The sequence below is a fragment of the Megalopta genalis genome, chromosome 1 (genome assembly GCF_051020955.1).
Source record: "Megalopta genalis isolate 19385.01 chromosome 1, iyMegGena1_principal, whole genome shotgun sequence".
Classification (NCBI taxonomy): Eukaryota; Metazoa; Arthropoda; class Insecta; order Hymenoptera; family Halictidae; genus Megalopta; species Megalopta genalis.
This window is the reverse complement of record NC_135013.1, coordinates 31582555-31606255: the sequence shown is the minus strand read 5'-3', so window position 1 is coordinate 31606255 and position 23701 is coordinate 31582555. Positions and strand designations below refer to the sequence as shown.

The 23701-nt window shown below is 47.6% G+C and overlaps 1 protein-coding gene across 2 annotated transcripts in view; it reads left to right on the top strand.

Annotated features, from left to right (window-relative positions):
* Positions 1–259: 259 nt before the first annotated feature.
* The window catches only part of tyn (trynity), an 86906-nt gene continuing 63464 nt past the window's right edge, over positions 260–23701 (top strand). For both annotated transcript variants that reach the window (XM_033466152.2, XM_033466151.2), the window contains exon 1: positions 260–619. The gene's annotated coding sequence lies outside the window, so the exon portion shown is untranslated. The remainder of the gene's footprint in view (positions 620–23701) is intronic.

The following is a 23701-nucleotide window of genomic DNA, read 5'->3' as shown; positions in this document are numbered from 1 at the left end:
GGAGAGAGAGGCGGGAGCGAAAGAGAGCGAGAGCGAGAGAAAGAGAGAGAGAAGGAGCGCCGCGCGGAAACATCGCGGCTCGAAGAACCGAGAGATCCCCCTCGGATGGAGCCGCGGGTACCGCTAGATCTAGCAGCCAACCGCGAGTCCGTTTTGCTGATGCTCGGCCAATCCGCGGGCTTGTTTGACCGGCATGTAGAGACGACCACCACCCGTCCGGCCCGGTTTATAAAGTCAGCCCGATGCGCCGCCTCGAAGACAGAGCCGTGCCGACAGCCCAGCCATCAGGAGCGGAATTCAGTTTTTTTTTTTGGTTCGTTCTGAATCCTCGAGAGAGAGAAGTGTTTCGTCGCGTGTGATCGACAAATCGGTGAACACCCTCTCGCGGCGTCCTCTCTTTCTCTCTCTCTCGCTCCCTCTATTTCCGCACTCTGTCCACCGTCTCTCCTCTTCATCAATCTCCTCGCAGTTTCACACGGGGACACGGGGGAAAAAAGTTGACGAAGTTCGCGGGACAAGTTCGCGGGTATCGTGTGACAACCCAGTGAATTTGAGCAGCCGGTGAGAGACCCAAGGGACTGCTGACTGAGTTCGGTGCCAAGTGGATTTACGGATCAAGGTACGTGGCCTTCAAAGTGTTTCCCGTCGGGCCCATTCGGCCCGCCCAGTGTTCAGAGCTCGATCGATCCGGAACAGTGATCCGCGCGGAGCTTAGATTCCCGTGCTGGCCCCGTTCGATGGGATTCCGAAATTCGGCGGACCGATGTTACGTTAACGGGCCCCGTTATTTCGCCGGCGAATCGGCCAGATATCTTCTTCGGCTTCGAAAGATAATTTCTGCTCGCCGATGATGTGAGACGGTAGACGCGCGCGGCTACGAAATTGCTGCATCGGGGTAGCCGGGTAATTTGCAAGTGCACAGAGTACGCGGTCCCTCGATTTCGATAATGGGACCTCTGTTGCAGCGGCAGGGTTATCGTGCTCGATTAAAATAATACGCGGGGATGTCGGTATAGCCGAGTACTTTCATAGTTCTGAATCGATGCGATCGGTAACTGCATCGAGTGCGCCGCGCGCTTATCGTAACGATCGGATTTTATGCGTTTATGATAAAAATGAGGAACTGAAGTATAAAACGCAAGCAGAAGACGTAAGAAGAATTTAATAATATTCTCTTATGCTATTTTCAACTTGGCGAGTTTGCTAGAAGAGACAATTTACTTTGATTTAGTCGATGCAATCGATAACTGCATCGAATGCACCGCACGCTGAACTATCATAACAGTCGGACTGCGGATTTTATGTCTTTCTAGTAAAAATAAGCAACTGAAATATAAAACTGTGAAGACGCGCAAGACGAATTTAATAACATTATTATGCTATTTTCAACTTGGCAAGCTTACTAAAAGAGAGAATTTACTTTGATTTAGTCGATGTAATCGATAACTGCATCGAATGCACCGCACGCCGAATTATCATAACAGTCAAACTGCAGATTTTATGTATTTCTAGTAAAACTGAGGAATTGAAATATAAAACTGAAACTTAACAATATTCTCATGCTATTTTCAACTCAACTAAAACAGACAATTTATTTCTATTTAGTTTCCGTCTCTCGAAATCGCCCAAATTTCGCCGAAAGATCCGCAGCCTGATGATAATTCTAGACGCAAAGCCCAATGCCCTAGCTAATCCTCTATAAACTAATCGACCAGATTAGTTCAGAAGCAAATTAGTTCACTGCGAACTAAACGACGCGTATTCGTCCACAAAAAACTTCGTCGGCGCACTTTTCCAGGCGCCCGAAACCACGAGATGAATTCCAACGGAATTCGAGGACCAGGAAAAGTCCCTCGCGTCCGACGAATCGTAACTGGGATCGTAGAGAGGACGCGATCGCGAATATCCCGCGGCAAATCGAAGGATTTGTCACGGGGCCTTAGCGTGGATCGATAAGGGGCCAAAGCACGGCTGACGCGGAGCCGCGATTATTATGATCGATCACGGCGAGTCGGTCGAATAAAGGTCTCCGGCGATCGGTGCATACCTCGTGGCCGCCATTCCCACGGTGAGAGAGAGAGAGAGAGAGAGAGAGAGAGAGCCGAGTCGGCCGAGAGCTTGGTTCAAAGTCAGGGCCGTAACCGTGTTGAGCAACGGGTGAAGGCCCGTGACGTCGCGTAATCGTGAAGCCGAGCCGCGTTTCCCGGCTCGTTCTGCTCGAAACTGGGTCTCGTTGCGAACGCCGCGAACGCGTCTGATGCTGCTAGATCGAAAGACAGATCGATGGATCCGTCGGCGAACGATTCTACAGACCGCGATATTTCGAATTGCGAGCGCTCGCCGCGCCGCGCGGGACGTAAAGTATCGTTCGTATTCGAGGCGGGCAGCCGATTTACGTGTTCGGCAACGACGCCCGCCGAATACTCATGCTGGTACCGCGTGTTTCGAGAGTCCGTCGACCTACAGGCTGCCTGTGCTACTTATCGTTTGCCCAGAGCATTATCGATCGGAAAGAATCGGCGTAAGTGGCATTTCGGAACGGGGGAACGCGATGCAAGCTGATCGGTGGATGTTCGGATGCATGCCTGCAGTGCGTCAGGGAAATGCAGGAGAAGTTATTGCCGAAGAAGTTGCGGAAGAATTCGAGCAGGTCGCTGCGTCGATTTCGATCATTTTGTCCATGTTGTGGAAAAATATTCGGATCAGGATTAGGGCAAACGCGTTGCTGAAGAATGTTAGAGCGAGACGCGACATGTATCCAAGCGCGAGAATCGCGCAACGATTTCTGAGGTCGGACGTTGTTCGAAAAGATCGCGAACGATCGCATAAATCCGATGATAAAGAAGCCGCGTAGCTGTTCATTTGCTTTATTTGTTTCCTTTATCGGTCGCTTCGGCGAGCTGAAAATAACGCGGCAGCGTTAAATTCGTCGAATGTTTCGTCGGTTTCGCGTTGGATTCGATCTCTGCATAATTGCATAACGATTGCACAAATCGATCCTATATATAAATCGATCTTGTAATTGATGAGAGGGACCGTTCCTTTCAATTTCGTACGATGGAAGAAAAAACAGCGGCCGCTTCGCGCGACGATCGCCCGCGATCGATTCGTTTCGGAAACTTGCCGTCCGTTCTGAACGCGTCGACGTTGCCCACCGAGCTTCCGAACTGGTTGTTACACGAATACGTTCGATAGGAGATTCGCGGTAAAAATCGAAACGCTTAAAAGCGAAAGGCGAATCCGCGCGAACAGGTGGCCGTCGCGTCTCGTCGCCGAGCCGCGATAGAACTCGGTGAGTTCAATGCCAGGGAAGCGGAACGCCTCTCGAGCCGCCGCTCTCTCTCTTTAGCGGTTACGTCGCCGTTCGATAACTCGAAATAATCGGTTTTATTCGGACTCTTGTCCCGCCTCAACTGCTCGAACATGGTGCTGTATGTTGCGATTGTTTAACCGCGAATTTTGTTCATTAACGGCTGTGTTAAGAGAGGCTTGATGTTCTTTCGAACATCGAGAAGACGCTTCGTTACTTGAGTTAACACTGTCGGCTATTTAATGACGTTGCTGACGTTTATTTCTTGACATTTTCAATTTATTAGAGACCGTTTCGATTCGTTTCATTTACCATAAGACGACGAAAACCGCGATTAATATACCGTCAGCCTTTAGAACGTGATTTTTGGAATCAAGGACTGTCGCCAGATTCGGAGATTAATTTTTTTCCAGTGATATAGAGAGTCGAATGAAATCAATTGTGAAATCAATTGTGAATTCAGAATGTGAAACACGTGGAATAACGACAACTATAATCTAGACCGTTGATTTTTCGCACTCGTGGCAAAGAAAATTAAATCAAATGCGAAACACAGTCGAAACATTTAAAAAAATGAGAACGCACGCTGTCGCATTATTTTCAACTGGCAGAATCGCTCGATAAACGAACTAAACAGCAACGTAGCTTCTTCAGCTGGCAACTAGTACACACAAATGTGATCGCGCTTAATAATCCGCGGGTCTGGCTATAATCGTACTTTCCAGTTTCTGTGAATTCGTACGAATATAGGAAAATTGTTCGGCTCAAGGACTCCGATGTTCTACCGCGCATCGTAATATTATCATCATTACGGCGAGTGAAAACCGGCTAAACGTTTCGCAAAAAAAAAAGAAAATAAAAAGAAAAAGAACACGTACACGAGTTCGTAAATGCACGTAATCTTCGGTCCTTTAACAGCCAAACACGCATTCGTGACGACCGCGAACGAGATGAATCTAGACACGGCGCGGCAGAAAGAACTAGCACTAAAAGCGACCGGTTTGCGACCCCGTTCCCATAAAAACCGACGAAACCGCGCTTATTATTTGAGCCGTTTATTTTGAAAGTGGCATAAGTCACTTTGTTTTTAAGTCGATATATTTAAGGGTTTGCGTTTTAACACGTTTCAAAATATGGATGCTAACTTTCGAGAAGATTTACTTGTATTTCGTATAAACATTAAAAAATCACCACTTTTCATTACGGTAAATTGACTTACGCCACTATCAAAATAAACGGCTCATTTGTTATTGGCCAAGGGAGACAAGGGAGCAGTATAAAGCGTTCGTTGTTCCGCGGCCGGCAATCTCATCGAACGCGACAATTCCGCGGCTCGGAAAGACGGAAAAAATTCCGGCCAGCTCTCGGGTTCGCTGGGGAAAGAAAACGTCGGGCCGCGATGATTCCGCTTGAAGTGGAGCTCGCGTTAATTGGGGGACCGCGAGGTCGTTTTCCTGGAAATTATTCGAGCGGCCGGCGCTTCGCCGCTGTCACGATGCCGGAGAAAACGCGTCCGCTGGAAAAAGAAAAGAAAAGAAAAGAAAAAGAAGAAGTCTCGGCCGTGCGGCCGGGAAGAGCCGACCATTAACAAGCGCGGAGGGGTTTAGCGGCGGCCATTAAATCATCGCGGGCCCCGTGTATATTTAATCGCGCGTGTCTCTTCTCTTCTCCGCGGCTAGTTCCTGCCGCGTGCTGGTGTCACGCACGTCCTACGCGGGCGCGCGCGAAAAAGGCTCCGATTAAATCTGGCGAACAGCTGGCGAAAAAGGTGGAAAACGAGACGGGGTCCCCCGCGCCCCTCCCGCCGAGGCTGCGTAAAAGATGATCATTCCCGGCAAGCGCGCGGGATGCGTATAATGTTACACGCGTCCCGGCGTCTGAATTTTATACACTGCAATTTGAGGGCCCGGCAAAAAGCCGATTCCGATCGGCTTCCCGAGGCCTCGTTAAAGCCGAGGGTCCATAAAGCCTCGGGGAGGGAAAAAAGAACCGGACGGCCGAGCAAATGGATCAATTATTGGGTGATCGTGCCGCGACTTCTCGCGGACCGTCCTCGTCGTCCTCGTCGTCGTAAACGAATCCAACACTGTGTCCAATATCGTCGGCTAAACGACAATCGTGTTACCAGCGGTGAAAAAGTCCGCCGCGCGATTCGCGTCGCGAGGCCAGCCTTGAAGCCGCCCCGGTCTTCCGACGATCCTGCTGCTCCCCGTTCGGCTCTGCTATCGAGCGGGATGTTAACGTTCGCGGGATCGTGTTCCATAAGCGAGGGAAGAAGGGCGCGAGCGGCCCGGGAGGGTAGGGGGGGCAGGGGCCCATCGTACTATCCCGGACTTAGTAGAAACTCACCGCGCCGTGACGAGAGCCCTCTTCTTCTTCATCGCCGCCACCATCATCATCATCATCATCACCATCATCATCAACCTCATCAGCCGCGCGATCGTCATCGTTCCCTACTATATGCTTTTCTTCGAACAGCCGGGATTTAGGCCTTATCGCCGGCGAGGATCGCCGGCGATACCCGGCGTCGGCGTCGGTTCTCGGCGAGAGCGAGCGGTTGAACGAACCGAAAAATACTAATTGAAAAACGCTGAAAAATGCCCGGCGATCTCCCGGAAAAATTCGCGGGATCGGCGTTTATTCGCTCGGCGAAAGAGGAATCGACCGGAAGCATATTCTTGCAGGTTTCTCGTTCGCACGTCGAAAATAAACGGAACGCGTTCGCGCGGCGATTAGCACCGAACGTGCGCAGTCGCCGATGGTCAAACGACTGGTTGCAGATTTTTGAGCTCGCAATTGTTGAAATTGTGAAGCTGCTTTCGTTGGAAATCGTTGGATAAGCTGCTGTGTTCGGGTATATGCGGTAATTTCTTCCGGAAATGTTCGGAGGACGGCATTGAAACCGGCAGATATGAGAATACAGTGCAATTTTTCCCTAATTCGCGCTCAGATTGCGCACGAGAATGGACGATTCGGGAAGAGGAGATGCGATATTCGAGTCTTGCGGCTCGTTATCGATTGTCAACGACTGTAAAAACGAGACGCATGGCTCGAATAATCATATCTTCTTGTTAGAAATTGTTCTTTTTTGTGCGCAATCTGAGCGCGAATTAGGGAGAAGTTACTGTACTAAGTCGTGATTATTCGAAACTTGCGGCTCGTTTTTATGGTTATCGATTGTCAACGACTGCAAAAACGAGACGCGAGGCTCAAATAATCGCATCTCCTTGTTAGAAATTGTCGTTTTTTGTGCGCAATCTGAGCGCGAATTAGAGAGAAATTACTTACATTAAATGCGATTCTTCGAGCCTCGCGGCTCCTTTTTATAGAAAGTCGTAGCAGCCGGCAAAAAAAGCAGCGGCCGGTGTATATTAACCGCTTAGGTACATAATTTACTTGAAAAAATTCTTGCGTTTGAAACGTATTTAATTTGCTAATCCGCGGAACAGTATATAAAGTGAGAGTAGATTTTGACAGTAGATTTCGCGCGAGAATTCATTTATTTGAGCGATGCAATCTACATAGTAATTAGAAGTTCGAATGACTAGTTCGAATGACGAATTAGACTCGTCACCTCTAACTTAGGCAAAACAAGTGCATTATAAGTCCCAGTCGTCGAATGTGCCCAAATGGTTAATACGAATACACAGTAATGCTAAAATAAAAAACGATGACTTAACTTTTTTATCTATAATTTTTGTCCACGATTCGAAGGCAATTCGGTTACCATATGCCGCGATTCGAAGACAATTCGGAGGCCATATGACGCAATTCGAAGGCCACAGGATACGATTCGAAGGCATTTCGGAGGCCACATGTCACGATTCGACGAAGATTAATCGCGCACCTCGTAGCTCAGCGGACCTTTTTTTACTCGACTCACGTCCAAACAGACCATTTTATGTTTCCTATCGAATCTTAGCATCGAAATGTCAAAAGTAATCTCGAAAGCAAATCACATAGGCGTAGAACTATCACGAGAATCTGCAAAGGAAATTCACAGCAACCCGAAATTTGGCATTTCCGGGCGAAATTACTGCACTGTAAAATTACGAACAATTCGAATAAAAATTCCATGCGACAATTTTTCTAAGACAACACGTGCCAGTCACTTTTACATCTCGGTAAAGTTAACGTTGTCGAGCTTCCCAAGGCAGGCAGACCGAGACCAGAGTGTGAGAACCGTACGAAGAGAAGTTACTGGAACAATATCGGTGTTCCGGGCAGCCGGCAATTCCCCGTGGCCGGTAATCAGGTGACCACGTTTGGCGTTCATTGTCCGGGGATGAGGAATCGTTTATCGTCGGTGGACAAGTCATTTATTACGAGATTCCACGGATGTCACTCGGTGAATGCGATGTCCGTTATGCGGTCTACATACGCGTTCGCCGTGTGCGGCGGCTACGGCGCACGATCAACGAAAGGCGATCGCAGTTACTCCAGCCTCGGGAGATTGTCATCGCGATCTCCCTCCATTCTGGATCTCTCGCCGGGATCTCTGCTCCGAAAATTTCACTTGGGAACCATGCTTGCCCGGTGATTAACGCGTCGAGGAACCAAGAAAAAGAAAAAGGGAGCGAGAGAGATAGAGAGAGAGAGAGAGAAGGTGCGGGAGCGAGAGAGGCAAAGAGCTCGAGAAATGTTAATTAACGGAAAAGATTCCGTCGGATAAAATTCCACGAGGTTCCCGGGAGCGAGCAGTCATCTAGGAGAGCAGAGCTAGAGCTCGTTGAAGGTGGAAGAAGCGCGAGCGAGCTCGAGCTGAGTGTTGGTCAGGGCCGTAGGCTCGCTCGGGGTCAACGGCCAGGCGGCGCCTGGAAGATCCTCGGACGAGAGATAGTGGGGCAGGTCGTGGCTAAGAGGAAAAAGAGAGGACGAGGGAGAGGGCGAGAGAGAATGAGAGAGAGAGAGAGAGAGGGGGAGAGAGGACGGAGAACACTGGAGAACTGCAGAGAGCCGAGACCGAGCCGAGCTTGACGCCAGATCTGCAGAGGTACGCTCCTGGCCCAGGACACCTTCTGCCAGGAGTCGAATTCACCCACGTCCGAAATTCTGTCGACTGTAAAATACACTTCTAGTGAGCATAATCGACTCGTTAAAGCGGTATTTCGTAGAAAAATCTTCGTATTTTCTTCGGAGCCATATTTTCTTCGTCAGTTACGATTTAAACGAAACATAGAAAATGCTTTATTTATTCTTTATTTATGCTTTATTTTGAAATGATTATTTACTATGGAGAGTTGACAATAACGCGTAGATATTTTTCAATTTTTCTGCTGCTTCGAATTTCGCTTATTTAAGTAGATTGAATATTTTAAATATTAAATAGAATAAATCTAAATGAGTTTGTCGATTGTTAAGAGCTCGACCGAGAGTGGAGCTCCGATATTCTTTCGAATTTCTTCAACGAAGAAATGACCGTAAATTGCACTCGCGAATGCAGTACTCGATTTCAAGAAAAATATCCATTGGTTACTCAGAAAAAATGTCCAGAATCTCCTTTTACCCGAATTATTAACCGAGTTTCATTATCAACCGGGCTTCGTCTCGAACAATGGCGTGAAGTTCGAACGGCCATAACTTCGGCAAAAATAATCGTATCGATAAACTTGAAAATGCGTTCGAAAGTACGCGATCTACGCTTTCAGATGCGTATGCGAACTCGAAGCTGGCTTTCGCTCCGACGAAATCGCGGCGCATCGAGCGAACCGGTGAGAACGATCGATCGTTGCTAAGCCGTTTTAACTCTCCTCGGGTTCGTTTTTTCTTCTCGATGTCTTGATTTTAACCGAGACGCTTCGAGCTGATAGAGCCCCACCCAATTACGGAAATCCGGATGGAATCGCCGATTATGTTTCAATGAGTTTTCGAATTACCGCACAGCAGCGGAAATTGCGCGAAGAGTTTTCCAGCGGTCGCGCGCTCGTTTTCCTCGTTTTTCGTTCGCGAGGCACGGAGAATTTATTATATAGAAGATCGACCGGGGGATTGTTGAACCGAGAGCCGACACGTTCGCGGAAGACGAGCCCGCCTCGCGTCAAAGGCATTTAAGGTGTCTTATTATGGCTAACGATATCCTCGAACGCGCACCGCCTATTATCTCTTCCGCCCTTAATCAGTAACGCTCAATTTCTAACTCGTAATTTGCGCTGCTCTCCCCTCGTGTGTGCTCTGCTCGTCGGTGTGCCGACGACGCTCGCGTGTTTATGTATATATGTGCGTATATATGTGTGTGTGAGAGAGTCTGCGGGTGTGTATACGCTAAGCAGAGGGAGGGGACGAAAAGTGAAAAGGAAGACGATGGAAGGAGTGGAAGCAATTACTCGGGGAAAAACAATTGGCCTTTGGCCGTCGAACGACCGGACGAAAGGCCGTGCGTTGCTTTTCACCCCCGTCGAAAGCCTTCATCTTTCAATTATTATTTCCCGAGAGGCCGCTCTCCTGTGTGTACACAAAACCCACGAACGGGAACATCGCCGCAAAAAGAGCACACGGAACATAAATCACGCGGGATCGCGCACAAAAACCGGAAAAATCGTGCCGAGTTTCTTGCGGTGGTAATCTTGCCCGGATCCCGGCAAAGGGATCCGGAGTTTTATAACTGCCCTCAGACCAGATTGAAACGTTCATTTTTACGGGAACGCGCGATCTAGAAAATTTCGCCGGACGAAGCGAGAAGAACGAACGGCAGGGGAGGAGCATAACCGCCGCATAAGAATCCACTAAATTACCGCCCCCTCTACTAGCATAACCGGCGCCGAACAAAGCGCGATATAAATAAAATTCTGCCGCGATCTAAAATCTTTTGAATTGCAAAGGTTTTCTGGTTGTTACGAAAGTGTTGCAATTAACGACCGAAGGAAGCGGCGAACAAGAAGTTGCTAATTGCTTCGACCGACTAAAAATAACGCTTGAAATCGCGGCTCGGCCGCGTCGATCTCTCAACCCTGAAGGCGCGCAACACACCCTAATCGTTGAAGAGAGCAGAGATTTCGTTCTCGAATCTTTCGCCTTTCGATGCGGAAGGATTTCGTTAAGGATTTCGTTAAAAGACGATTGCGCGGTCGCCGCGGGACCTAATCGCGCGCGATGGAAAAAGATTCGATTAAATTAAGGTTCGCCAGCGATCGCGTTAAATGGAAGGAAGCGGCGAACAAGAAGTTGCTAATTGCTTCGACCAACTAAAAATAACGCTTGAAATCGCGGCTCGACCGCGTCGATCTCTCAACCCTGAAGGCGCGCAACACACCCTAATCGTTGAAGAGAGCAGAGATTTCGTCCTCGAATCTTTCGCCTTTCGATGCGGAAGGATTTCGTTAAGGATTTCGCCGTGGAACCTAATCGCGCGCGTTGGAAAAAGATTCGATTAAATTACGGTTCGCCAGCGAACTTCGCCGCTTTAAATTTCGTTAAATGGAACGAGAGCGCGACCAGGATAGACGAGGGGAAAAAATCGTTTCGGAGTGCCGGTGGCCGCGAAAGGAAACTGGAAAGGTCTTCCGGAGCTTCGACCGCTAGAAAATCGCGAGCGTACACCTGCGGTAGAACCGATGTCCGGCCGCGAGTGTGGGTGTGTTCTCGGGCGAACGAACTCGAAAAGGCGGGAGGAGGAGGTGGGCGAGGGGTTCGAGGGGAGGAGGGACAGAACGACGGGAGCTCATTATCGAACACTTAGCACGTTTTAAAGCTACTTCCTGGGCATACCGCACGGCGGATCTCCTCGGATTCATGCCCGGGGTTTAATGATTCCGACTTATCGGCGCTGTTTCCTCGCGATTAGACGGGAACGCGAGCTCTCGGCTTGCTCGCCCTGCCTCCGAGAACAAGACGAAGCCGGGCATGCAACGCTCGCCGCGCATCCCGTCCGCCAGAAAGGAAATTACTCTTTGTGATTCGAGGCGATCGGCCGTTTAGATTTCCCGCGGATCCCGGCCGACTATCGCGCTTCCAGCTCGTTCGCGTGAGACGGGGCCGCCTTAATAAATTCAAAATTCTCTGCTACGACGTTAAAGCCCAGGAAAAATCGTGCAGCCGGCGTGGGAATTCTCGCGTAACGCGGGATCTGGGAACGCGAGAGGGAGAGCACGGGGACCCGGTTCGGTTTCCTTCAACGCGATCGTCCGCGTGTTCGCCGCGCGGAATTTATTCGCCGCGCCAGGATGCGGCCTGGCTGTTCGCCTTTTCATTTCGCGGCTGTTCCACATTGCACGCGATTTTATAGACCCCTGTTCTGTCCCTGGTTTCATCCGGCCTGGCTGAAACGCTCGATGCAATGCTCTGCGAACAACGCTGAACTAATGGGTCGTTCGGAACATTGTTTCGTTTCTGAACATAAGTTTCGTTTTGCAAGCTCGTTAAAGATGCAAGTGATTCAGCAAACGACGGGGCTTCTGCGAGATAAGATTTCGAAAACACCAGAAACATGTCGGAAGGTTCTTTTTTTATTTGAAACGTTAAAAAATTGTCTTTTATCTTCTCGCGAAAGAACTGAACGACTTTCCGAACGACCCAATAGTTTCCCGTTGGAAACTTTGCGTCGATTCTAACAGCAAGTATGGCTTCTTCAATCGTAGGATGATGGAACGGTTCAAAGGTCGGACGAAAGCCGAAGGCGAGTCGTGTTTAACCCGAAAAGAAATTTCCCTTTCGCCAGATTTTCTATTTAAATTTTATATTATAATAATATATATATATATATATATTATTATATTATATATTATATATTATTATTATTATATATATATATATATATTTATAAATTTATAAATTTATTGGGTTACGTGATCTCGGTAACTTTCCTCTGAAAAAAGAAAAAGAAATAATAAAATATTGCACCAGCACGATGAATGGTCGAAGAGAAAACGGCCAGTTTAATTACGAAAATATATTTATAAATAGAAAGTATACATTCTTAGAACACAACTGCTTCTTCTGTTTGCGCGAAGCTTTCTAAAACGTCTTTCCCCGTCGCTAATTCGGTAAACGACGCGCTTAAACAATCCGAGTCAACATAAACTCGGCTCGGGTCAGAGCCATCGCTATGCTTGAATAGCATTCATTAGCTAGAATGAACCGCCGCCACGAAGGTGTGCCAGAATCACGGTTTTCCGCAAGAAAACGCGTCGTCCCGGAGGATCTCTAAGTCGCGCGTCTCTTCGACGTTACAGTAAAAAAAAAGAGAGAGAAAAGAGATCGATGACGTCGATCGCGATGAATTCGATTTTCAATTAGCGTGCTGCGGCAGCGTGAACCCGGGCCGAGAGGGCAATCTGCTTAGCCGGTCGTAACGAACCGGTGCGCCCGGAATCATTGATCTCGATCGCGAGCGGCGGCCGGTTTCTGTATCCTGTAATAATCACGAATCCCCGGGATCGAGGGTTCCGCGAAATTGGCCTTAATCCCGGCTAGTTCGAGACCGGGGTGCCGGGGCAGATGCGATCCGTAGATCGGCGCCGGTTGCAAATTGATCGATTAACGGTACGAGGATCGACAAGCGTCCACCGGGCGCGAGGAACGAGGTCGAGCTCGCGCTGCAGATACGCGATCGAGAGATCGGCCGGCCGCGATCGAGACCTTCGCGGGCCCGGCACTCGTCGATCGAGAGAGACCCGCCTTGCAATCGGTATTGCGATCTCGTTGTCGCGAGTTACACCGTGCCAGGTGACCGAGCTTCTCTCGTGAGACTGCGACGCTTAGCTTCGCGCCGATCCTCGATCCTCGATCCCGCGACTTTTCGATCCCGAGCACGGCCGCGAAACGGTTCCGGCGACTCGTCGATCGTTCGATAGTCTTGCATAGCGGTCGCGGCATTTTTTCCGGAGGAACCTGTGGCGATTTCGTTGCCCGATCCTCCTGTTCCACGAAGCGATCTTGGAAGAAGCGACTCGATCAGTTGCATCCGTTAGATAGATAGTTCTTACAAGGTACAGTAATGTCTCCCTTATTGACGCTTAGATCGCGCACGAAAATGGACAATTTGGGAAGAGGAGATACGATTAATTTGAGTCTTGCGCCTCCTTTTATAGTTACGAATTATCAACAACTAAAATAAAAACGAGCTGCGAGGCTCGAATAATCGTATCTCCTACTCCCACATTGTCCATTGTCGTGTACAATCTGAGCGTCAATTAGAGAGACATTAGTGTATGTTGCTTTGTGAAAGATACGGAGCGATCTATGCAGTGATGAGAATAGAAGTATCGTTGTCTGTGCTGTTGTCAGTTCAGCGTTTGATATGCAACTCGTAGAGGTGTACTCTCAGTAGGAGATAATATACAGAGTGTCCCGAAATTATGGTACTATCGGGAAATGAGGGGTTCCTGAGATCATTCGAAGTAACTTTTTCCTCAGCGAAATTGCAATCCGCGGTTTCGTTCACGAGTTATTAAGGAAAAACAGGGACCAATTTGACACGAGCTCGGTTGGCACGAGGCGGTCGAACCAGGTTCCGCTCATTGGCTCGGCCTAGCTCAGCGCTAGGCGCGTACTCGCCTCTCATTGGTCAGTGTTTTTCGTTAATAACTCAGAAACGAAACCGCGGATTGCATTTTCGCTAAGGAGAAAGTTACTTCAAATGACCTGAGGAATCCTTCATTTCCTGATTTTGAGTAACTTTTGGCACACCTTGTACGGGCATTTTAAATAGTACTACTAATACTTTAATAGTATCAACTCAGGAATCCCTAACTTCTCGGGGATACCATAATTTTGGGGCGCCCTCTGTATAGCAGATAATATGCTATAATGTGCACAAATGATTTTATTTTGATTTGGACTCGCTCATGTTATATAGATTGCTACTCGTTGGCTCTTCAAGATTAAATTATCAGTAACATAGCACAGCGCTAAATAATAAAAGTAAATAAGATGTGTAAAATGAGTAAGATGTAGCAAATGAAATATAGCATATTATACAGATTGATACTCACTGGTTCTTCAAGCTAAATCTATCAGAAACACACTATGGGACTAAATAGTAGGATAATAGAAGCAGAGATTACATGTGTGTAGGATGATACTCATTGGTTCTTCAAGTTGTATTTTTCAAAATAATATCACAGTGTTAAATAATAAAATGATAGAAGCAGAGATCATATTATACAGATTGATAATCATTGATTCTTCGAGCTAAATTTTTTAAAAACACACTATGATACCAAATAATGGGATGATAGAAGCAGAGATCACATGTGCATAGGATGATCCTCATTGGTCCTTCAAATTAAATTTATCAGGAACATACCACAGCACTAAATAATAAAATGATAGAAGCATAAATCATATCATTTAGACCGATACTCGTTGGTTCTTCAAGCTGAATTCATCAGAATCATACCACAGCACTAAACAATAAAATAATAGAAACCTAAATCATATTATTTAAATTGTTACTGACAGACTTTTTAAGATCGTCATTAAAAGCGAACTGCGATATAAAATAATAGAACGTTGTAAGTAGAAACCGCACATAAATTTAGTTGCTGTCAGCGACGTTTCGGTATTATGGTATTATTTCGGACGATGTTTGTAGAAAAGATTCCACAGGGAAAATCGTGGAGCGACACGAAACTTTTAGCCGGCAGTGTATAGTGGTTCGAAACCGTTGCCAGCAGCCCGTTAGAAGGCCGGCCATCGAAACCGTGTCGTTCGCGGAAGGAACGCCGGAAAAAAGACACCCGGTTCCTGCTCAGCGATCACGCTTGTTCATTAACCGCAAACGGAGCGTCGTTTCAGGAAGAAGGAACGTTTATTAGAGCCTCGGACGAGACGAATTATTCGACCAACAACAGTCATTTCGGTCTGCAGAGCGAATTAGCCCTCTCGCTTCCAGTCGCGAAATAAAACTTTCCAGTGAAACGTGAAATACGCGGCTGCGGCCGTGGAACGAGAAGAAATCGTTTTTTACCGCTGTGACGGCGATCTTTGAACCACGGCATTCCTGCGAACGTCCGGTAGCGAGACTGTTGCTAACACACCTTCGGATCGAAATTGTTCTGAAAAAAGAAAACACAGAAAGAAACGGTGAGGAAGCAAATTTTTAAGCGGATTTTTAAGTCGATTTTGAGACGATTCGAAGTTACGGAAATCTCGAATTTGTTGCGGGAAAATCGGACGAAGCGGAGTCCACAATCTTTTTGCAATGTCTTCAGGACAAATTATTATGGCATAGTGCTATTAATTATTCTTGTTACAAGTAGCGTCGACTGATTTGTTAAAGTATAGATGCAAAATTCGATCGGTGCGAAAATACTGCTCGAACGGTCTTCCGCTTTTGCAAGCAATACTCTCAAGAAATGTAAATTTATTACATATTATATGTCAAGGTTATATTTTTATTTTCTTAATATTTATTATAATTTTAATTATTAGATCGTGAATTGAGCGAATATCAAATTAATTTAAAATGAAGCCATTAATTATATATATAAAGTAAAAATTGCATTTAATTTCGACATAAATTTCGGGTTAAATATGCCAAATATATACATATATACATACATGTGTATATTATATGTATACACACGTACATATATATACAGTTTACAATAGGGTATTAATAAAAAAATAATATTAAACTTGCACTTAGAAATTAATTGAAGCCGAAATAGAGGTTACACCGTGGTTAAGTCAAGGTAATCTTCATCCTCTGTTCCAAAAAACGATATCGCAAGATTCTCTTTCGAGCGAACGCGCGTATATTTCAGAAAACTGAACAAATAAACAGCATCGAAGGGGCAAGTGGCCGGCAACGAGGGAAACGCGACTGTCATCCGATCTTCCCTAGCTGCCGTCTTGGAAAAATCATGCGGTCTCTCGTTGGCAAGTCGGATCGGGGGGTTCTTCCGTATTCGGTTTATCCGCGGATCGACCGGCGCAGCCCATAAACGGCGGATCAGGGACAGAGTAGAAGGGCTAACGGTAGGGTGCCGTTGGTGTGCAACCGGCGCGAGCGGCTGCAACTTGCGAGCGGCTACATTGCGGCCGCATGTGGCTGCAACCGACTGCAACCGGCGCGGCGCAGAGCGGCGCGGCGAACGCGTGCTGATATCGCTCGGCGCGTGCATCCGCGGCAGGCCGCCTCGCACCGCGGCGAACGGTAACCGCGTTTTTGCGGAATTACCGGCGTCGTCGATCTCCGATAAAGGCGAGTTACGATCGCGGGGCCGCGTGGGTGCTTAAATGCCGCGTTGCCTCCGCGCCGGGCCTCTCTTTATAGCTACAACCTCCAGGCGCAGTTATACCGGCTGATTGATAACTCCGCCGCGCCGTAACGATCCGGCCGATACTCGAAAAGTCTCTCCGTAACGATCCGCGCGGCACGTCCGGAATATCTCGGCAACGATCCGCGGGCGCGCGTAATGTTGCGAAGCGAGTGCTCGAATAATTCGTGCTCCCTCGGGACATTCGGGAAAAAATCGCTGCTTAACGATCCGCGCGAACGCGGTACGCGCGCAAAAATTCGCGTCTTAACGACCCACCGAAGTGGAACGGTCGGGACGCGGCTGCTTACGATCCACCGGCAGGTTACATATCCTAAAAGTCGCTGCTTAATGATCAACGCGTTCTGGAACTCGCTGCTCGATCACCCACGCGAACGAAACGTTTCTTGACCGGTTAGAGCTGTTGCGATCTCTTTGATGATAAGTGGCCGAGTTACTGCGATTATGCTGTACGTGCTCGTTTCATTCGTGTTTTGTTTAAATGAAGCATATATTGAAATATATGATTTTTTTAGTGAATTATTGTTATTGAAGTATTTATTGAAGTATATATTGAAGTATACAGGGTGTCCCAAAAATATCTCGAAATTCGAAAGTGGCGGGTTCCTCAGGTCATTTGAAGCAACTTTTTTCTTTAGAAAAATTTTCTCCGAGGCACCGTTAACGAGTTATTAACGAAAAACAGTGACCAATGAGTGACGAGCTCGGCTGGCGCGAGGCGACCGAGCCAATGAGCGGAACTGGGCTTCGCGCGCTGGTTGGCTGGGCCGCCTCGCGTCAGCCGTACTCGATCCTTATTGGTCACTGGTTTTCGTTAATAACTCGTTAACGGTGCTTCGGAGAACATTTTTGTAAAGGAAAATGTTGCTTCAAATGACCTCAGGAACCTCCCATTTCCGGATTGCGAGACATTTTCGGGACATTCTATATATTGAAATATATAATTTATGAAGTATATATTGTTTGACAAAGAATATCAAAGTATACATATATGTTCCGTGATCAGCTATTTTTGATGAGTATAGTAAATTCTCCATAATTTTTCTTATTTTCCTCCGCAATTTTCAGCTTATAAGCAAAAATGGACAATTTGGGAATAAGAGTCGAGCCTTGCAGCTCATTTTCATGGTCGCCTATTGTCAACAATTACAAAAACGAGGTGCAAGGCTCGAATAATCGCATCTTCTCTTTCCAAATTGTCGATTTTTGTGCAAAATCTGAGGGTCAATTAGGGAGAATTTACTGTACTCGCTCTGAAGGAACGGCGACATATCATCGAAAACAACCAACCGGTCAACGATCCACGCAATTAGAACAGTCGTAAAGCCGCTGCTTCAATGATCATTACAAGCAGAAAACGATCGAGATTCGAAAAATCATCGATCAAACCACCTGGACAAGCAAAACTTCAAAAATGATGCAAGTTTCGCGTCGAGCCTCGCGCAATGCCTTCTCTATCTCTATGAAATCGATATTAATCCCGAGCCTGATATCACAGCGAATTCTCTCCAATCATCGCACAGCTTGTAAACAAACCTGAATTCGAGATTTATCGTCTACGAACAGTTGCGACAACGTGTAACCACTCAAAACGACGAGCGTCGAACGAAGTCGGCGATCGCGTCGAAGATCGAACCGTGTCCGACGATTTTTCAGAAAGGAGATCCACATTCCGAAGATTCGTTATAGCCTTTCGACGGTGTAGGTTTCACCTACTTCCGTCGGTTGTTAAGTCGACGAGGCCCCCGCGGCCAGAACAAGACTGGTGGCCGGAATGGGATCGTTTTGGCCGGCTCGCGTGCAGCCGGAGTCGCGAGGTACCGTTCATATACGAGATCGGACGAAACGCGACGGGATCGGTATCGAACCAGGCATCGGAGCAAACTGCGCGGAGCAATTTATCGGGCCGGGAAAGTGTGTTAGGCTAGATTCCGGGGCCCACGATCTCGGTCTTTCGCGACATGCTAAGCAGCCGCGACGAGTACACGCTGCTCGTAACGTTGTCATAAACGACCGGAAGGGACGGAATGGAGAGAAGAAGAAGGAGAAGAAAGAGAGAGAAAGAGTGCGAGAGAGAGAGGGTGAGAGAGCGAGAGCGCGAGAGACAGAGCGCGCGAGTAAGAGAGCGCGAGAGACAGAGCGCGAGAGACAGGGCGCGAGAGAGAGAGAGAGCGCGAGAGACAGAGCGCGAGAGACAGAGCGCGAGAGACAGGGCGCGAGAGACAGGGCGCGAGAGAGAGATCGCGAGAGACAGAGCGCGAGAGAGAGATCGCGAGAGAGAGATCGCGAGAGACAGAGCGCGAGAGACAGGGCGCGAGAGAGAGAGAGCGCGAGAGACAGAGCGCGCGAGAGAGAAAGCGCACGCGAGAGGGAGAGGGAGAGAGAGAGAGAGAGAGAGAGAGAGAGAGAGAGAGAGAGAGAGAGAGAGAGTAAAGGAAGCCGCAGGAGGCAAAAGCAAACAGGGACACGCGACTCCCCGACGGCCTGTGTAAACGCATCACGCATCGTATCGCATCGTAACGCATTATAAAGCGACGGAACGAAACGAGAGAGTATATTGGCCGAAGAGGTTTGTGGACCGCGCAACGGTAACCGTTCCTCTTCGGCTTCGTGGATCGCGCGCGAGAGCCTTGCGTCCGAACACCGTTACACTTATGAGCCCGGACTCCATAAAACGCTACGACCTTAGTTATCGGAGTGGTTCCGAGGCCATGGCCAACAACGACGCCCACCACACGCTCCTTTATTTCTCGACCGAGAGCGAGGCTACGGCCCCGCCGCGGCGTATCCTCGCCGATTTCCCGTTAACCGCGCGCGTTTCCGAGCGAATTTCTCGGGATCGCCGCGGCGTTTCGCGCGCCGCCGCCCCGCGAAAACTGGTTGTTATCTGTCCCTAAGTGGTCCGCGGCTATTAATCTCGCGTCCGCGGGGCATTCCCGCGAATCCGCCGCGGTTATCTTTCGCGAGCTTATCTCGCCGCAATGGGGCTGGCGCGACCAATATTTTCTGGGATATTAATCCGCCGAGTATCTCACCTCGCTGGGAGGGGGAGGGGAAAAAAAGAAAAACAGAAAAAAGAGAAAAATTGGAACTCGTCCGACCGGCTCGTTCCGGCGTCGCAGCGGCTCGTTCCTTTTTAATTTCCGATTTCCCGTGAAAAAATCCATTGGCCGGGGGTCTCCGATGAAATCGCCGATTTTTTTGCGAAGCAATTACACCGGAGCCAGCGCCGATTTAATCGCTGGATTATCGTGGTAAATCGTGGTCAATCGAGGTTCATAATTCGTTTCTCGGCATTAGCGTGCCAATAAAAGCGCGCCTCTCCTCCCTCTGCTTCCAGTTTCCTATGAAATCGTAACTGCAATTATCATTTCCTTATGCAAATAATAAAATCGTGATCGCCGATACTTAAATTTAACCGCGTGAACGCGAACGATTCGGTCCCCTCGATAGTCCCTCGCCTAAGCACCAGAACGATTTCGCCAACTATTAAAATCGGCGATGGAACTGGTTTATCTCGATCCATTTGATAATCTTCTTACTAAAAGCGAGAGCGTACGATCCACCGGGATCCAAGGATCTCGAAAATTCCAGCGCCGCGACTAAAACGATTAATTTCCGTGTGCCAAATGCGCTTCTCGCGTTGCAGAATTTCACTGCTCGATCAGCGGACTGTGCCACGACACTTTCTCGCTTCGAATTCTCCCTGATTCGCGCACAGATCACGCGCAAACATGGACAATTCGGGAAGAGGAGATGCGATTATTGAATAACCTTGCGTCACGTTTTTATAGCTGTCGACAATCGGCAATTATAAGAATCGTATCTGCTCTCCCGAAATTGTCCATTTTCGTGCGCAATCTGAGCGCGAATTAGAGAGAAATTGCTGTATAAACTGAGCGTCAATTAGCCAGAATTTACAGTACAATAATTTCTCCCTAATTCGCGCTCAGATTGACAATTCAGGAAGAGGAGACACGATTACTCGAGCCTTGCACCTCGCTTTTATAGTTGTTGACAATCGGCAACTATAAGAATCGTATCTGCTCTCCCGAAATTGTCCATTTTCGTGCGCAATCTGAGCGCGAATTAGAGAGAAATTGCTGTATAAACTGAGCGTCAATTTGAGAGAATTTACAGTACAATAATTCCTCCCTAATTCGCGCTCATGTTGACAATTCAGGAAGAGGAGACACGATTACTCGAGCTTTGCACCTCGCTTTCATAGTTGTCGACAATCGGCAACTATAAGAATCGTATCTGCTCTCCCGAAATTGTCCATTTTCGTGCGCAATCTGAGCGCGAATTAGAGAGAAATTGCTGTATAAACTGAGCGTTAATTAGAGAGAATTTACAGTACAATAATTTCTCCCTAATTCGCGCTCAGATTGACAATTCAGGAAGAGGAGACACGATTACTCGAGCCTTGCACTTCGCTTTCATAGTTGTTGACAATCAGCAACCATAAAAACGAGCCGCAAGGCTCGAACAATCGAATCTCCTTCTCCCAAATTGTCCACTATTGTGCGCAATCTTAGCGTCAATTAGGGAGAATTTGCTATGCTCGTCCAATTCCCTATAATTTATCGGCATCGAAATCGCCGGGCAAACGGAATGACGAAGCAGGAAGCGCTGGTTCTCCCGCTGTTGCGAAGGGGTTAACGCAATAATAAACCAAAGTCAAACGGTCCGATCGAAAGCAGAAAACCCGACGGAAACTCATCAGAAGACAGTTAGCCGGCCGCGCGGCAGTCGCTAAATCATCCGGCGGATCGTAATATTTAGCATAAAATCGTTGGCTATCTAACTCGAACGGTTCAGCTTAATGACTGCCTCGATCGGCGATAACGATCGTCGGTTTACAGCTTCCTCTCGACGTTCGGTTGCCGGTCGAAGGCACTTTATAATGCGCGTTGTTCTTTCAATTTTGCTCGCGATTCTCCGATCGTCGACGATCTAGGACGGTTCCCGGAAGAAACGATCTACGGTAAATCTTTGAAAAATCGGAGCGTCAGATCCGACAATCTCTCTGCGACTTCTTCGAACGTGTTAGACTTTGCGCAGGCATAAAATTCGCATAAGCTCGGTTATTATTCGTTATTTCGAACGATGCACGTGCTACACGGCGAAAATTATTTAGCAGAAAATGGAGGAAAATTTGTCGACACGTGTATACAAAGTTATGGCATTTGTCTCGGAGCAATCAGCGAAGATTTGCTCGAGATTACGTTGATATGAAAGCTTCTATTTTTTAGCTTTTATTTAGTTTTGTTCTGCGAGTCGACGCGTCTACTAAAAGGGAAGAAGAAACTATTGGGTTGGCAACTAAGTAATTGCCGATTTCAGTTATAGATGTCTCTCACTCCCATTTTTATGATATCCGTAAATGTTATATTATAAAATTATTATTATTATTATTATTATGTTATTTTTTATTATCCGTGAATGTTAGCAACCGGACAAATTGAATGCGGCGGTCAAGGAAAAGCGAGCAGAATTGGTCAATCGTAAAGGTGCCATTTTCCAGCAGGACAATGCCAGGCCGCACACGTCTTTGTCCACTCGGCAAAAATTGATGGATATTGGTTGGGAATTGTTACACCCACCATATAGCCCTGATCTCGCGCCATCGGATTACCACTTATTTCGATCCCTGGACAACTCCCTTCGTGGTAAAACTTTTAACGGCGATGACGCTGTAAAATCTCACTTAACACGTTCCGTGCCGAGCTTTTTTTACTCGAATCTTCACACTTTGATATTTTACTAAAACTTGATGTATTACGTGCAATTATTAATTCTAGTACACATAACAACGTAACAAAAACTTATCAACGCCCATTCTTGCGGTGGAAATTGATTCTTCGGTTCTAAATTTCTTGTAAACAATTTGTTCAGTTCACTAAGTAAACATGCAAGCGTGTACCATCGATGGTACACGTGGCACGGAACGTGTTAACTCAGTTTTCGGCCGAAAAGGATCAGACTTTCTACGAGCGTGGAATTTTCAAGTTGTCAGAGAGACGACAAAAGGTCATCGAACAAAATGGAAAATACATTACAGATTAAACTTCGTTCCAAGTAAAAAAAAATTTCTTATTTCATCGGACAAATCGGCAATTACTTAGTTGCCAACCCAATATTTAGATACTCGACGCGTTCGAGTCCCAAAAAAGGGTTAATAAGCGAAACGGAAAGCTCCGTCGCGACGACGACGACCGTCGGTACGTCGAGCGGCGCTCGACATCATTATCGTCCATAATCGCCGGCAAAAAAATATTCGCTTACGCTAACGGACGGCGGTAAATATTCGCGAGCGGCGCGCCGTGGCAGCGAATAAAAAAAACATTTGTGAATTACGCGCGGAACGTCCATTAACGGTACACAACCGGATGGACACGCGGCCGTGGGATCGCGATCGGGCGAATTTCAAACGGTTCGCCATATTGGCGCACGTATGTATCTCGTGAATCGCGGCTGTTGCTGCACGGCCGGCGCGTATCTCTGGAACGCGCGCGCGCGCGACGCATCATTGATTCCAACCGGGACCGGCTTTTGCGTTAGAGTCGTCGCTCCCGAACGAACGGTATAAATTTCCTGCAACGACAAATATGCAATCATGCAGCTGCCAGGCAACGCAAGTGGGCGTGCACCGCGATCTCAGGAAGAATTTACAGCGCCACCGGGCCGGCGATTAATCAGCGGCGGAAAACTAGCTCCGGGATGGAAACCAGCTCGCGGTTTTGTTCGATCTTGTTTCTGATCGCGGGTCGCTCGCCGGTAGCCTCGCTTCTGGAATGGACGACCCGACAATTAAATATTTACGGGCGGATTAAGGGGGCTTTACGAGCGGCGGCTGCTCGCGGAGACGTGCGTTGCGTTGCCAGCGATAAGCTGAATCCGTTCGCAATCTAAGAAGCTGCGAGACGTCGATGCTCGACGACGATCTATTCGCCGGATGGAAGACCAAGATGGTGGACGATTCCGTACAGATAGTTTCAAGGGTTTTTACCGATGTAGAAAATTGAATAAGCACGAACCTGCTTTCCAAGACGCGTTCCAAGTGTTTTTTAGCTTTACGATTGTTGAAATTGTGAAAATACGTGTAACCAAAATCTCCCCTCGATCGATTTCGCGAGTTTTTCTGTACAACGATTGTAACATTAATCTG